Genomic DNA, 12,036 nt, shown 5'->3' with positions numbered 1-12,036 from the left:
TCTTCAGCAGTCCCCCTCCCACAATGAGCGGTGATCTCCCTGAAGGGGCAGCCCCCAGTACAGAGGGTAGAAGAAGGATGGAGAATGAGGAGCACCTGCTGGAGCCCCAGCCACTTTGCTGTACATTAAAGCCCTTACACATTCGCCTGTGGCATGACAAGTAGCTTCAGACCAAGAGCGTAGAAAGTGAAAAAATACTCTTAATTATTTGTTTGTTTATTAACATAAAGGCACAGTGGACTTGAACAAACATTCATTCAATGACATCTCAGGTTTTTAGACAAATGACAAGCATAAGAAGTTGCTGGGATGCATGCATTTTTGGTTTATTGACAGTATGTGAAGACTAATTTGTAATATAATGTTCCAGAGTCTCAAGAACACTCCCCCACAATAAACACAGATGATTTCCCCTGTGATGCTGCGTGTTCATTCCAAGACAGCTGTCTTCATGGGCTAATTAGAACTTGTCCCACATAAATTATTGCAACAACACTTAGATAGACAGAGGTTTGATCTCTTATTGGCCCCAGATTGATTCTCCTCCACAGTAACTGTGACTGGAATAACAATGGGGCCAGTTATTGAATGTAGACCAAGGATATGAGCTCTAAATTTTGCCATAAGAGCTGCTAAACAGTACATGATGCACCAGTTCTCAGTACTGTATTTAAACCTTGGAACAAATAAAGACATTTTCTTGGTAGTGTAAGAACACCGAACAACACTCCTGAACCCATTCTTCCATTGATATAGAAACTCATTTTTGACAATATGAAGAGGTGAGAAAATATGCACTCTGCTGCCAGTATTCAACTATTGCACAGCCCTGTCTGATGGGCTCATCTAGGTCCAGTGATGAAAAATGTAATTCTGTTGATGTGTGGTGTCCTTCATTCCTGCAGCTGTCTCAGACTTACAGTATCCCCTAGTGGGCAATGTCTATGTATTAGTGATTCTTTTGTTTAATTTCCCTGGCTTCGCTGTTGCTATTTGTTTGCTAATTGTGTGCAGTAAATGGGCAGAAACCCAGTCCACAGTCCCTGTGGGAGAGGGTGTACTTAAAAAACAGGCAACCATAAGACACTGCATTCTCATTTCTCACTTGGCACTGCAATAAATGATTTAAATGACTTTGATGAAATGGTAAGCTGTTTTAAGACACAAATTCTTAGAAGTACTTTTTAACATGCTGCATTTACAGTGGGATATATACAACATGATAGCTGGAATTATAAGAATAGATCATTAAGATTAAATTAAACATCCTATTTGCAAAGTTTTATGTTCTGCCTGCCAGACTTGTCAGTTGTTTATGAAATACAGGCCCACTGTCTTCGCATGGAGTGAATGTACTCATACCACTATCCATGATGCCATTGCAGGTATGACTCAGTCATTTGAAGTGTTTTTCCAGACTCCACTCTTAATTTGAATCATAACCTACTTGACAGTGTTGGTCTGAGACATGTGAGAGGGGAAAAAACATGCAGATGTCACTCTATGAGGCATATCTGAGTGAAGCACTGTACTCACACTACACTGAGTGCCTGATACCTCATCAGATTTACCAGCTGAAAATAACCCCTTCTGTTCTCAAAGAGATTCATTGCTGTAATTCAAGTTCCAGTTCAAGTTTTATTTGTCACATACATAACCATACTTAGTACAATGTGCAGTGAAATGCTTTTCCAAATGTCCATAGTACAGATATATAAGGCAATAGAAATAAAGTAGAAATTAGAAACATACTCCAGAAATATGAGGAATATATAATGATGAAAATAGGATACAATAAATGCTAAGTATGATAAATATGTGGAGTCTAATATTAAAGGTTAAATAAAAATATAATTATTTATTATATATAAATTATAAACATATATAAATATAACAATGAAATAATTATCACTATTACTTTTACTTAGAGGCTTTGTCCCAGGCCTCTTACATTAGTCTGCCCAATAACAAGCTCATTAGAATTATTATTCATTCATTTATTCAACAGAGTATTTTATATTTGAGCAAGTAAGTGTCTTGATCACAGGTACTACAGCAGGGAATTTCAACAGGAGCCTTCAACTAGAAAGGTGAGGACACTAGCCAAATCATTACCTTAGCTCCATATATTGGTTTACATCTTTAAAGGAGATCATATGAATGTCTGTGGTACTCTTCTGAGCTTATCTGGTCTAAATTCCAAGATGGAGATCATAAATAATCTACCACCTTAATTTAAATGCAATATGGTATTACTGGTTTCCCAGCCAGTTCTTGGAATGATGCCGTATTGAATTATGGATGGGAGTGCGGTGGTGCAGCAAGTTTGGCCTGTGCCTGCTCTCTGGTGGGTCTGGGGTTTGAGTCCTACTTGGGGTGCCCAGCGGCGGACTGGCGTCCCGTCCTGGGCGTGTCCCCTCCCCCTCCAGCCCTGTGTCCTGTGTTGCCGGGTTGGGCTCCGGCTCGCCGCGACCTCACTTGGGACAGGAGGTTTCAGTCAATGTGTGTGTGTATGTGTGTGTGTGTGTGTGTGTGTGTGTGTGTATGTGTGAATTATTGATGTTGATCGAATTCTACTAATTTACATATTTTATGGGTGAGACGATCATTCCATTCACATGTGGATGGAGATACTTACATTTACATTTATTCATTCATCAATATTCATTCTCCAAAGCGACGTACATCTCACAGAAAATGCAATATGTGCATTATATCAACAGAAAGAGAGACTTATATGCAGACACATGATTCTGAAGCACAGTTAGTCACTTTCCACCATATGAACCAAAGATAAGGTACTTATAATACAAGCCCCTTTAAAACAGCCCCTGAGTGAGAGTGATAAAATTGGATCTGCCTCTTGGAATATATTTTTTTTTTATTTAAAAGTACAGAGTGCAATGTTGTATCATGATTTTTTTAATCTGAACACCTTCTGTAATCCTAAAAATCACAACCATACAGAATGTTGAGGACATGACAATTACTTCATGATCTAAAACACAACTTTGCACTGTGGGATGTAAACCCACAAAACTTCACATACACTGAACACAGACTGAACCCATACTCACACAGCCCAAGTGCTGTGAGGCACCCACACTACGTCCTGTACCACCATAACACAGGTAACAAAAGCAAGGCAAGTGCCGCAGTATGGAGATGAGTGATCCTAGAGTCCCTGGAACAAACATGAAGGTATGAACAGGAAAGAAGTGAAGTGTCAAGTGTAATTTATTCATCTGGGGAAATACTGATTCTCCATCATGCCAATTAAGTTTGGAGAGAGAAGCACTGGATAACATCCTTAGCAACTGCACAAAGACACCAACTGAGGGCTGCTATCACTGGCACTGACCAGGTGCTCAAGGCTGTGGCATGGTTCATCAGTCTGGGTACAACACCTACTAAGCAGCAAGGCAGGTACATAGTACCATAGTGCTTGTCACTGAAAGCGAAAGAGTAGAATCAGCACCAAAAGTCAGTTCAGACTGGTAATGATTAATGACTCAGGAAGCTCAGTTTTCCAGCCACCATCTCAGAGATATCCCTGAGGGCAGACATTGTACTGCTGTCAGAAGGCCCGGAGCTAGTCATCTTGGAGATTACAGCTCCTAAGGATAAACGGATATGGAAGAGGCAAACAAAAGAAAGATGCCAAGGCATGAGGAACTGGCGGAGTATGGCTCCTCAAAAGGCTGGATGGTGAGGTGTGAGTCTATTGAAGTAGGTTGCAGGAGGCTAGGGGTCTGCAAGGAAGTCTTTGTATAGGACATATAGTATTTTGAGTGTCACAAGCAGTTAGAAGAGCAAGGCGATTAAAACTGTTACTGAGGCTATGGACAGGCTATCTAGATAATGGCTGTGAAGGAGGAGAAATGAACTGTGGGTTCATGGAACCACCTTCATGTAAGCTGATATCTAATGATCTAATGAACCCACCAGTTCACCTGAGTGAGGGCGTCTAATGTTACACTTACGTTTATTCTTTTAGCAGATGCTTTTCTCCAAGCAATGTACATGTCAGAGAAGAAACAGAGTGCATGACACCAACAGACAAAGATTTGGAAATGAACACATGATACTACAGTACAGTGAATGCTGAAATGTTGAAAGATTAGATTGAAACTACCAGTGACCCAGCATACATCTCTGATGTGTCCAGATGCATCAGAAGAACAGTATAAATAAATACTGTGGTCCAAGCCATGATTCACATTAAACAAGTGTATGGATGTAGACTAACAAGTCATGACCTCAGACAACTAAGATCTGACCTGTAAGACTTGCTTGGCCAGACCCTAGATTTCTAAATCACCATAAAACGATGAAAAGAAAAACTCTACTAAGCTGCACAAGTTCAAAAAAGACTTTTAACATTAGCTGTTTAAATTCAAGTAAATCAGGAACCCATGATAATAAGTCTGTCTGGCAAGGTTACTCTGCAAGAAAGATTTAGTCTCTGGGGTTTATGCATTTTTATTGTGTCTTGAACTGGAATGATTTCTGCATAATTACCATGTTTAAAATTTCAGACTTCAAAATGAAAATGCAGCTAGTTATGAACCTTGTAACCCTAGTCATTTATTTTTTTCTGGGGTCAAAAGGGCAAACTCCAATTGCTTAGACAAAAATTGGATGGTATTGTAAATCAGCTGCTGGAAAACACCCAGGATTTGATTGGAACATATTGCCACCTAGTGAACAACTGACTATTTACGCTTAAAATCTACACTCATCGGCCACTTTATTAGGTACACCTGTTCAACTGCTCTTTAACGCAAATATCTAATCAGCCAATCACACGGCAGCATCTCAATGCATTTAGGCATGTAGACATGGTCAAGACAATCTGCTGAAGTTCAAACTGAGCATCAGAATGGGGAAGAAAGGTGATTTAAGTGACTTTGAACATAGCATGGTTGTTTGTGCCAGATGGGCTGGTCTGAGTATTTCAGAAACTGCTGATCTACTGGGATTTTCACGCACAACCATCTGTAGGGTTTACAGAGAATGGTCAGAAAAAGAGAAAATATCCAGTGAGCAGCAGTTATGTGGGCGAAAATGCCTTGTTGATGCCAGAGGTCAGAGGAGAACGGCCAGACTGGTTTGAGCTAATAAAAAGGCAACAGTAACTAAAATAACCACTCATTACAACTGAGGTATGCAGAAGAGCATCTCTGAATGCACAACACATCGAACCTTGAAGCAGATGGGCTACAGCAGCAGAAGACCACACTGGGTGCCACTCCTGTTAGCTAAGAACAGGAAACTGAGGCTACAATTTACACGGGCTCACCAAAATTGGACAATAGAAGATTGGAAAAACGTTGCCTGGGCTCATGAGTCTCGATTTCTGCTGCGACATTCAGATGGTAGGGTCAGAATTTGGCGTAAACAACGTGAAAGCATGGATCCATCCTGCCTTGCATCAATGGTTCAGGTTGGTGGAGGTGGTGTAATGGTGTGGAGGTATTTTCTTGGCACACTTTGGACCTCTTAGTACCAGTTCAATTCAATTTATTTTTATAGAGTGCTCTTCTCATGCAGTGACACAGAGTGCTTTAACACAGGCATACAGCAAGAAAAACAGATACAAACAAAGAAGACAGTCCACTAAAGGCTACCATAATGAAGAACTTATTATAGAGCTATAAGCATACCTACTGGCCACCAGGGAAAGGAGCAAAAACTCCTAACTGAAGGTTGAGGGAGAAAAAAACCTCTGGGGGTCCACAGGCCAGTGGTTGCCCACCCCTCCTGGGCATTCTAGAAAGTAACAATTTGTAAGCCAGTGTGTAACAAGTAATAATGATAATGTTGGTAAATGGCATCTTGGATCCCCAGCTCGGCATGGAATCCGAGGAATCGCCGCATTTTAGCTATACTTCTTAACTGAAGGAAGCACAACTTAGTCAAAGCATTTATATGCGATACAAATGATAGCTTTCCATCCAGCAGGACATCCAAATCCTTGACACAATCTGGACGCTTGAAGGTAATACCATTTGTTCTAAAGACTGGCGTGATTATGTCAAGAGTTTTAGCATCACCACCCACCAGAAGTACCTCTGTTTTACTGGCATTTAGAGATAAAAAATTATTGCTCATCCATAATTTTCTACTGGTAGAACAATTAGCTAACGACACCACATGTGATGGATCATCAGGCTTAAACGATACATAAAGCTGTGTGTCATCGGCATACGAAAGGAAATTCACATTGTGTTTGCGAATAATGTCAGCTAATGGTAACATATAACGTGAGAACAGTAATGGACCCAAAACAGAGCCCTGAGACACACCATACTGAACCGTAGTAGAGATGGAGGGGGTGCAGTCGTCAGATTTCAATACAAATTGTTCACAGTTAGCTAAATACGATTCAAACTACTTCAGAACGGTACCTCTTAGTCCAACCAGGTTTCCAAGCCTACTCAGTAGGATACTATGGTCTACAGTATCAAATGCAGCACTCAAGTCTAGTAATCTAAGAATTATAGAGATCTGACCAGCATCAGAAGAAATGAGAATATCATTAACAAGTGTAAGTGCCATTTCAGTGCTGTGACAAGTGCAGAAACCAGACTAAAATTTTTCAAATATATTATGATGATCAATATATTTTACAATTTGGGAAGCTACAATTTTTTTTTCTAGAATTTTGGATAAAAACGGTAGATTGGAGATCGGTCTATAATTACATGGGTTATTACAGTCCAGATCCGATTTCTTTAGTCGGGGTCTAACACAACGGCGGTTTTAAAAGCTTTTCGAACACAGCCATTTAGTAACAACGTATTAACAATATTAAGAGTAAGTTCTGCAAGCACGGAAACCGCGGCTTTCAGTAATTTGGTGGGGATTGGGTCTAAAGGACAGGTAGTACCTTTCATAGAGCGAATTAGCATGGTAATTTCGTTTACAGTTATTATGTCAAAAGCTACTGAGATGGTGCGGACAAGTGATGTTATTATCATCATCAGAAGCGCTTATGATTGCTAAAAGCAAACTAGAGGGCACTATGGACTTGCGAATATTCACTAATTATTATTGAAAACGACATAAATTCATCATTAGTAATGATAGCAGAAATACATGATTGTTTATCTTTGTGTTTACCAGTTAAGTAAGCGATGGTATTAAATAGGAAGCGAGGGTTCTTGTGATTTTCATCAATTAACTTTGCGTAGTATTCGGATCTGGCATGAAAAAGTGCTTCTTTATATTTTTTTAGACAATCGGACCAGGCTACATGATAAACGTTTAGTTTAGTTGAACGCCATTTACGCTCTAATTTACGACATTCTAACTTTATTGCATGAGCTGATTCGTTGAACCATCATGGCATGGCGAGTTTCTTACAGTTTGAATAAGTTTAGCTTTTGGTGGAACTGCAGAGTCTAGGGCGAATTTTATCACCAAATTATAATCAAAAGCCATTTGATCAATATCTACGCTCGTTCCAAAATCCAAGCTTCGAATATGATTAATAATTTTAGCAGTACTATTGTCATCAATACATATGCCGCACGATTTTGGTCTTACTTATCAGACAGCACAGGCAGGTTATAGATCAAAGGTTACTAAATGATGATCAGAAATAGCCTCGTTTAAAGGTATAATATTAGCATGATGAACGTTTACGCTGTAGGTTATGACGAGATCGAGCGCATGGTTACGGGATTGAGTAGGACCGGTAACAATTTGGGTAACACCGACGGAGTTTAAGAGAGACAGAAAGCTATTAGCGAGAGTATCTGACAACACGTCTACATGAATATTGAAATCACCCATCAGGATAATTTTGTCATGATTAATCACTAAATCGGTTATTAAGTTATAAATTCCTCGAGAAAACAGGAGTACGGCCCAGGACGGTAGATAAGGAATAGTTATAGGGGGGTTTGAGTTGGGGGTGCAGTGGCGCAGTGGGTTGGCCCACGGTCCTGCTTTCTGGTGGGTTTGGGGTTCGAGTCCTGCTTGGGGTACCTTGCGACGGACTGGCGTCCTGTCCTGGGTGTGTCCCCTCCCCCCTCTGGTCTTACACCCTGTGTTACCGCGTAGGCTCCGCGACCCTGTCTGGGACAAGCGGTTCTGAAATTAAATGTGTGGGTTTGAGTCGAAATCTAATTGTAGAGCTTCAAACGAGGTGATATTATCACGTTTTTTCGGTGTTATTTGTAATCTATTATTGAAAAGAACGCCAGCTCCACTTCCACGACGTACAGAACGAGATTTATTGAAATAACCATATCCATCCGGAGCGGCTTCTATTAGCGGAATCGTATCGGACTCACCAAGCCAGGTTTCAGTAAGAAAGAATAGATCAGACTTGTAACTTGATATTAAGTCGTTTACTAGGACAGCTTCACTTGCTAGTAAACGAATATTTAACAGATAGTATTTTATATTACAGTTTGGCCTCGGTGGTAAGTTGAGAATGTTTGTTTTAATGTATTTTAGGTTTCTGGTGTAAACGCCCCTATCACTAAGTCCAGTTAAACACCGTGGTCTTATAATAGTTTGTATGTTCAGGTTGCACTTAACGCTTTTATTTAAAGTTTTTCAGCCCAAACTGGACAAGGCACAAGAAACCCCATCACATGAGAAATGAATACCGATATCAGAATGAGTAACAGACCCATCAATACACAAAGCTGCTAAAGGAGATGATCCATGAACCATGATTAGTCCTGCAACTTGCAGGCCAAGTTCTGGGATAAAACAAACTAACCCCTCCAGTTGAGGTGTACACCATCACGCGTGAAAAACCTGGGCCTTTCCCAGATATCACCCCAGTTATTAACAAATGATATATGATTGGAGCGGCACCACGTCTCTAACCACCTCTTAAAAGACACCAGTCTAGTGTACACTATGTCCCCCATGAAGAGTCTAGGTAAAGGACCAAACACTATTAGATTACGACATTTCCTTCTAGTCTTGTTACACATAGAAATAAATCAGCTCTTTAACACCTCAGACTGCTGATAACGAATATCATTACCAGCAACATGCACCATCATAGTCGACACAGCATTATCGGCCAGAGAACTGACAGGAGCCTCCATGTCTGACACACGTGCACATGGGAAACACTTTACAGTTCGATTCCCAGGCCCCCAACCTTAACATTTTGGATAGCCGAATCCCCCAAAATGATCACATTATTATTATTATTATTATTATGTGAACTGCTATGAGCCGAAAATCTATTTTGGGTTTGAATGGGAGAACCCGAACCAGGAACCCGTAGCTTAGGCTTCGCTTTACTCAACTTCTTACTCCAAACTGTAACCCAGTCGCCATGAGAGCTCTCCAGGGTACCCAGCTTCTCATTAGCTGTACTGGGGCCTGTAAGTGTCGACATCGAGTTCGACACTACGGAGACATTGGGACACACCGAGTCCAACTAACTCTCCGTTTCTCGTATAGAAATCAAATTCTTAATGCGCTCTTCTAAATCGCGGAACTTCTGCACCAAGTCATTATTTGTTACACATTTCGAGCAAATGAACTGTTCTACAATGTCAGCAAGTGCAACCAAACAAAACATGTTACATAATACACAACACACAAGTGTGCTGTCAGACAATACATTCAGGATAGAACTTATGTCAAACAGGGACTCCATTCTTTCCAAAGACACCATCTCAGCAACCGGTGTGTGACTCCATGCTCTGCCTTGCTCTGGACACTCTGTCTCACTCCAACTGAGCATCGTTTAAATGCCACAGCCTACCTGAGTATTGTTGCTGACCATGTCCATCCCTTTATGACCACAGTGTACCCATCTTCTGATGGCTACTTCCAGCAGGATAACGCACCATGTCACAAAGCTTAGATCATCTCAAACTGGTTTCTTGAACATAACAATGAGTTTACGATACTCAAATGGCCTCCACAGTCACCAGATCTCAATCCAATAAAGCACCTTTGTGATGTGGTGGAATGGGAGATTCGCATCATGGATGTGTAGCAGACAAATCTGCAGCAACTGCGTGATACTATCATGTCAAAATGGGCCAAAATCTCTGAGGAATGTTTCCAGCACCTTGTTGAATTTATGTCATGAAGAATTAAGGCAGTTTTGAAGGCAAAAGGGGGTCCAACCCAGTACTAGCAAGGTGTACCTAATAAAGTGGCCGGTGAGTGTACGTTCGTAAAAATACCTGATTCATAAACATCTCAGGTTCGATTCACTGCACGTAAAACATGCAATTTAGGAGTACGTCACAAGAACAGCAATGTCTAATAAATCATTTCATATTTTAAGAGCAAAGCCGTTCTTGGAGAGCCTAAAATTAACATTTGGCTTCATGAGCAAAATGTTCCTTTTCTCCACAAGGTAAAACTATAATATTGTGAATTTATTTTCAATTTTTGGAGTGGCACACATTTTCAAGAATGGGAAGAGCCTCTTGACAGAGGAAGGACAAAATGCTCTGGGGGTGGAGCATTTCCGTGAAACCCTTAACCAACCAACTCCCCCAGTCACCTTTGACTTTGAGAATATCACCCCACCTAATGAATGACTTGCCAGTCAAATCGGACACCATCACACATGAGGAAGTTACAGCAGCTCTGAAAAAGCTGAAGAACAACAAAGCAGCTGAGTGTAATGAGATCCCTGCAGAGCTTCTGAAACAGGGAGGTCACAGTATGGTGAATGTACTGAACCAGATCATGAACAGATGCTGGGAAGAAATGTGTGTCCCTGAAGACTGGAGGCAAGAAATCATCGTCAAGTTGCCGAAAAAGGAAACATCATGGAATGCAGCAGTAGGGGTGGTATCACTCCTGCTATCTGTCCCTGGCAAAGTGTTTAGCATCGTACTATTTACAAGACTATATGATGCAGTTGACCAGAAGCTGCATGAAGAACAAGCTGGCTTCTGTAGTGGGTGCTCATGCTCCTTCACCCTTCGTAACATCACTGAGCAATGTATCGAGTTTCAACACCTCCTGGCAATCAGTTTTATCGACTTGAAGAAGGTGTTTGACAGTGTGTATCGCCTGGCAATGTGGAACATCTCTATGGCCTATGACATAACCGCAGTCATTTGTCAACACCTTTAAGAACCTATACCACAACTCCAGATGCTGCATGAGGTCAATCAGTGGGATCACCAACTTCTTTGATGTAATTACTGGAATCAGACAGGGCTGCATCTTGCCACCTCTGTTGTCCCTAATAGCACTGGACTTCGTGATGAGGCAAGTGGTGGACACAGAGCACCTTGAAATTCTATGGAAAGATCAAAATCGGATGACGGACCTTGGTTTCGCAGATGACGTTGCCCTTCTGGCTGAGAACCAAGAAGATCTCCAGAAACTGACTACTAAACTGGAAGAAACAGCATACAAGTTTGGCCTGAGAATCAGCGCAGAGAAGATAAAGTTGATGAAAACTGGTGACAATACAGCTACCCACCCACCGCTGAAAATTGCTGATGAGGTGTCTGAAACAGTCAAGCGCTTCACCTACCTAGGTAGCGTGATTACAGCAGATGGCGATGTTGAGAATGGCATCTTCCAACGGCTCGGGAAAGCTGTGGGCATTTTCCAACATATGTACAGCATCTGGGCTGCATCAGACATCACCACTGCGCTGAAAATTTGCCTATACTTGTCTATCGTATTACCAACAGCCATATACGCCAGCGAAACGTGGAAGAACACTGTGAAAATAGCCCACAAGCTAGATGTGTTCCACCACAAATGTCTTTGAAAAATCTTGGGAGTAACGCATTGGGATTGAGTAACCCATGAAAAAAATCCTAACACGGACTGGCACACGGCCGCTACCCGATACAGTGGCAAAACGTCAACTACAGCTGACAGGACACATTTGCGAATGTCGGACCATTGGCATCCTTTGAAGGAAATGACCTGGACACCATCAGAAAGAGTGAGGAGAAGAGGTCAACCCAAAAAGACGATCTGGCCCGGGAAGGCCTCCAACTTGCAGATGCACAAAATATAGCCACCAATCGAAATCATTGAAGAGTGCTTGCTGCCTAATATGCC

The sequence above is a fragment of the Scleropages formosus genome, chromosome 3 (assembly GCF_900964775.1).
Source record: "Scleropages formosus chromosome 3, fSclFor1.1, whole genome shotgun sequence".
NCBI classification, from domain to species: Eukaryota; Metazoa; Chordata; class Actinopteri; order Osteoglossiformes; family Osteoglossidae; genus Scleropages; species Scleropages formosus.
Note: the sequence above shows the minus strand (reverse complement) of the source record.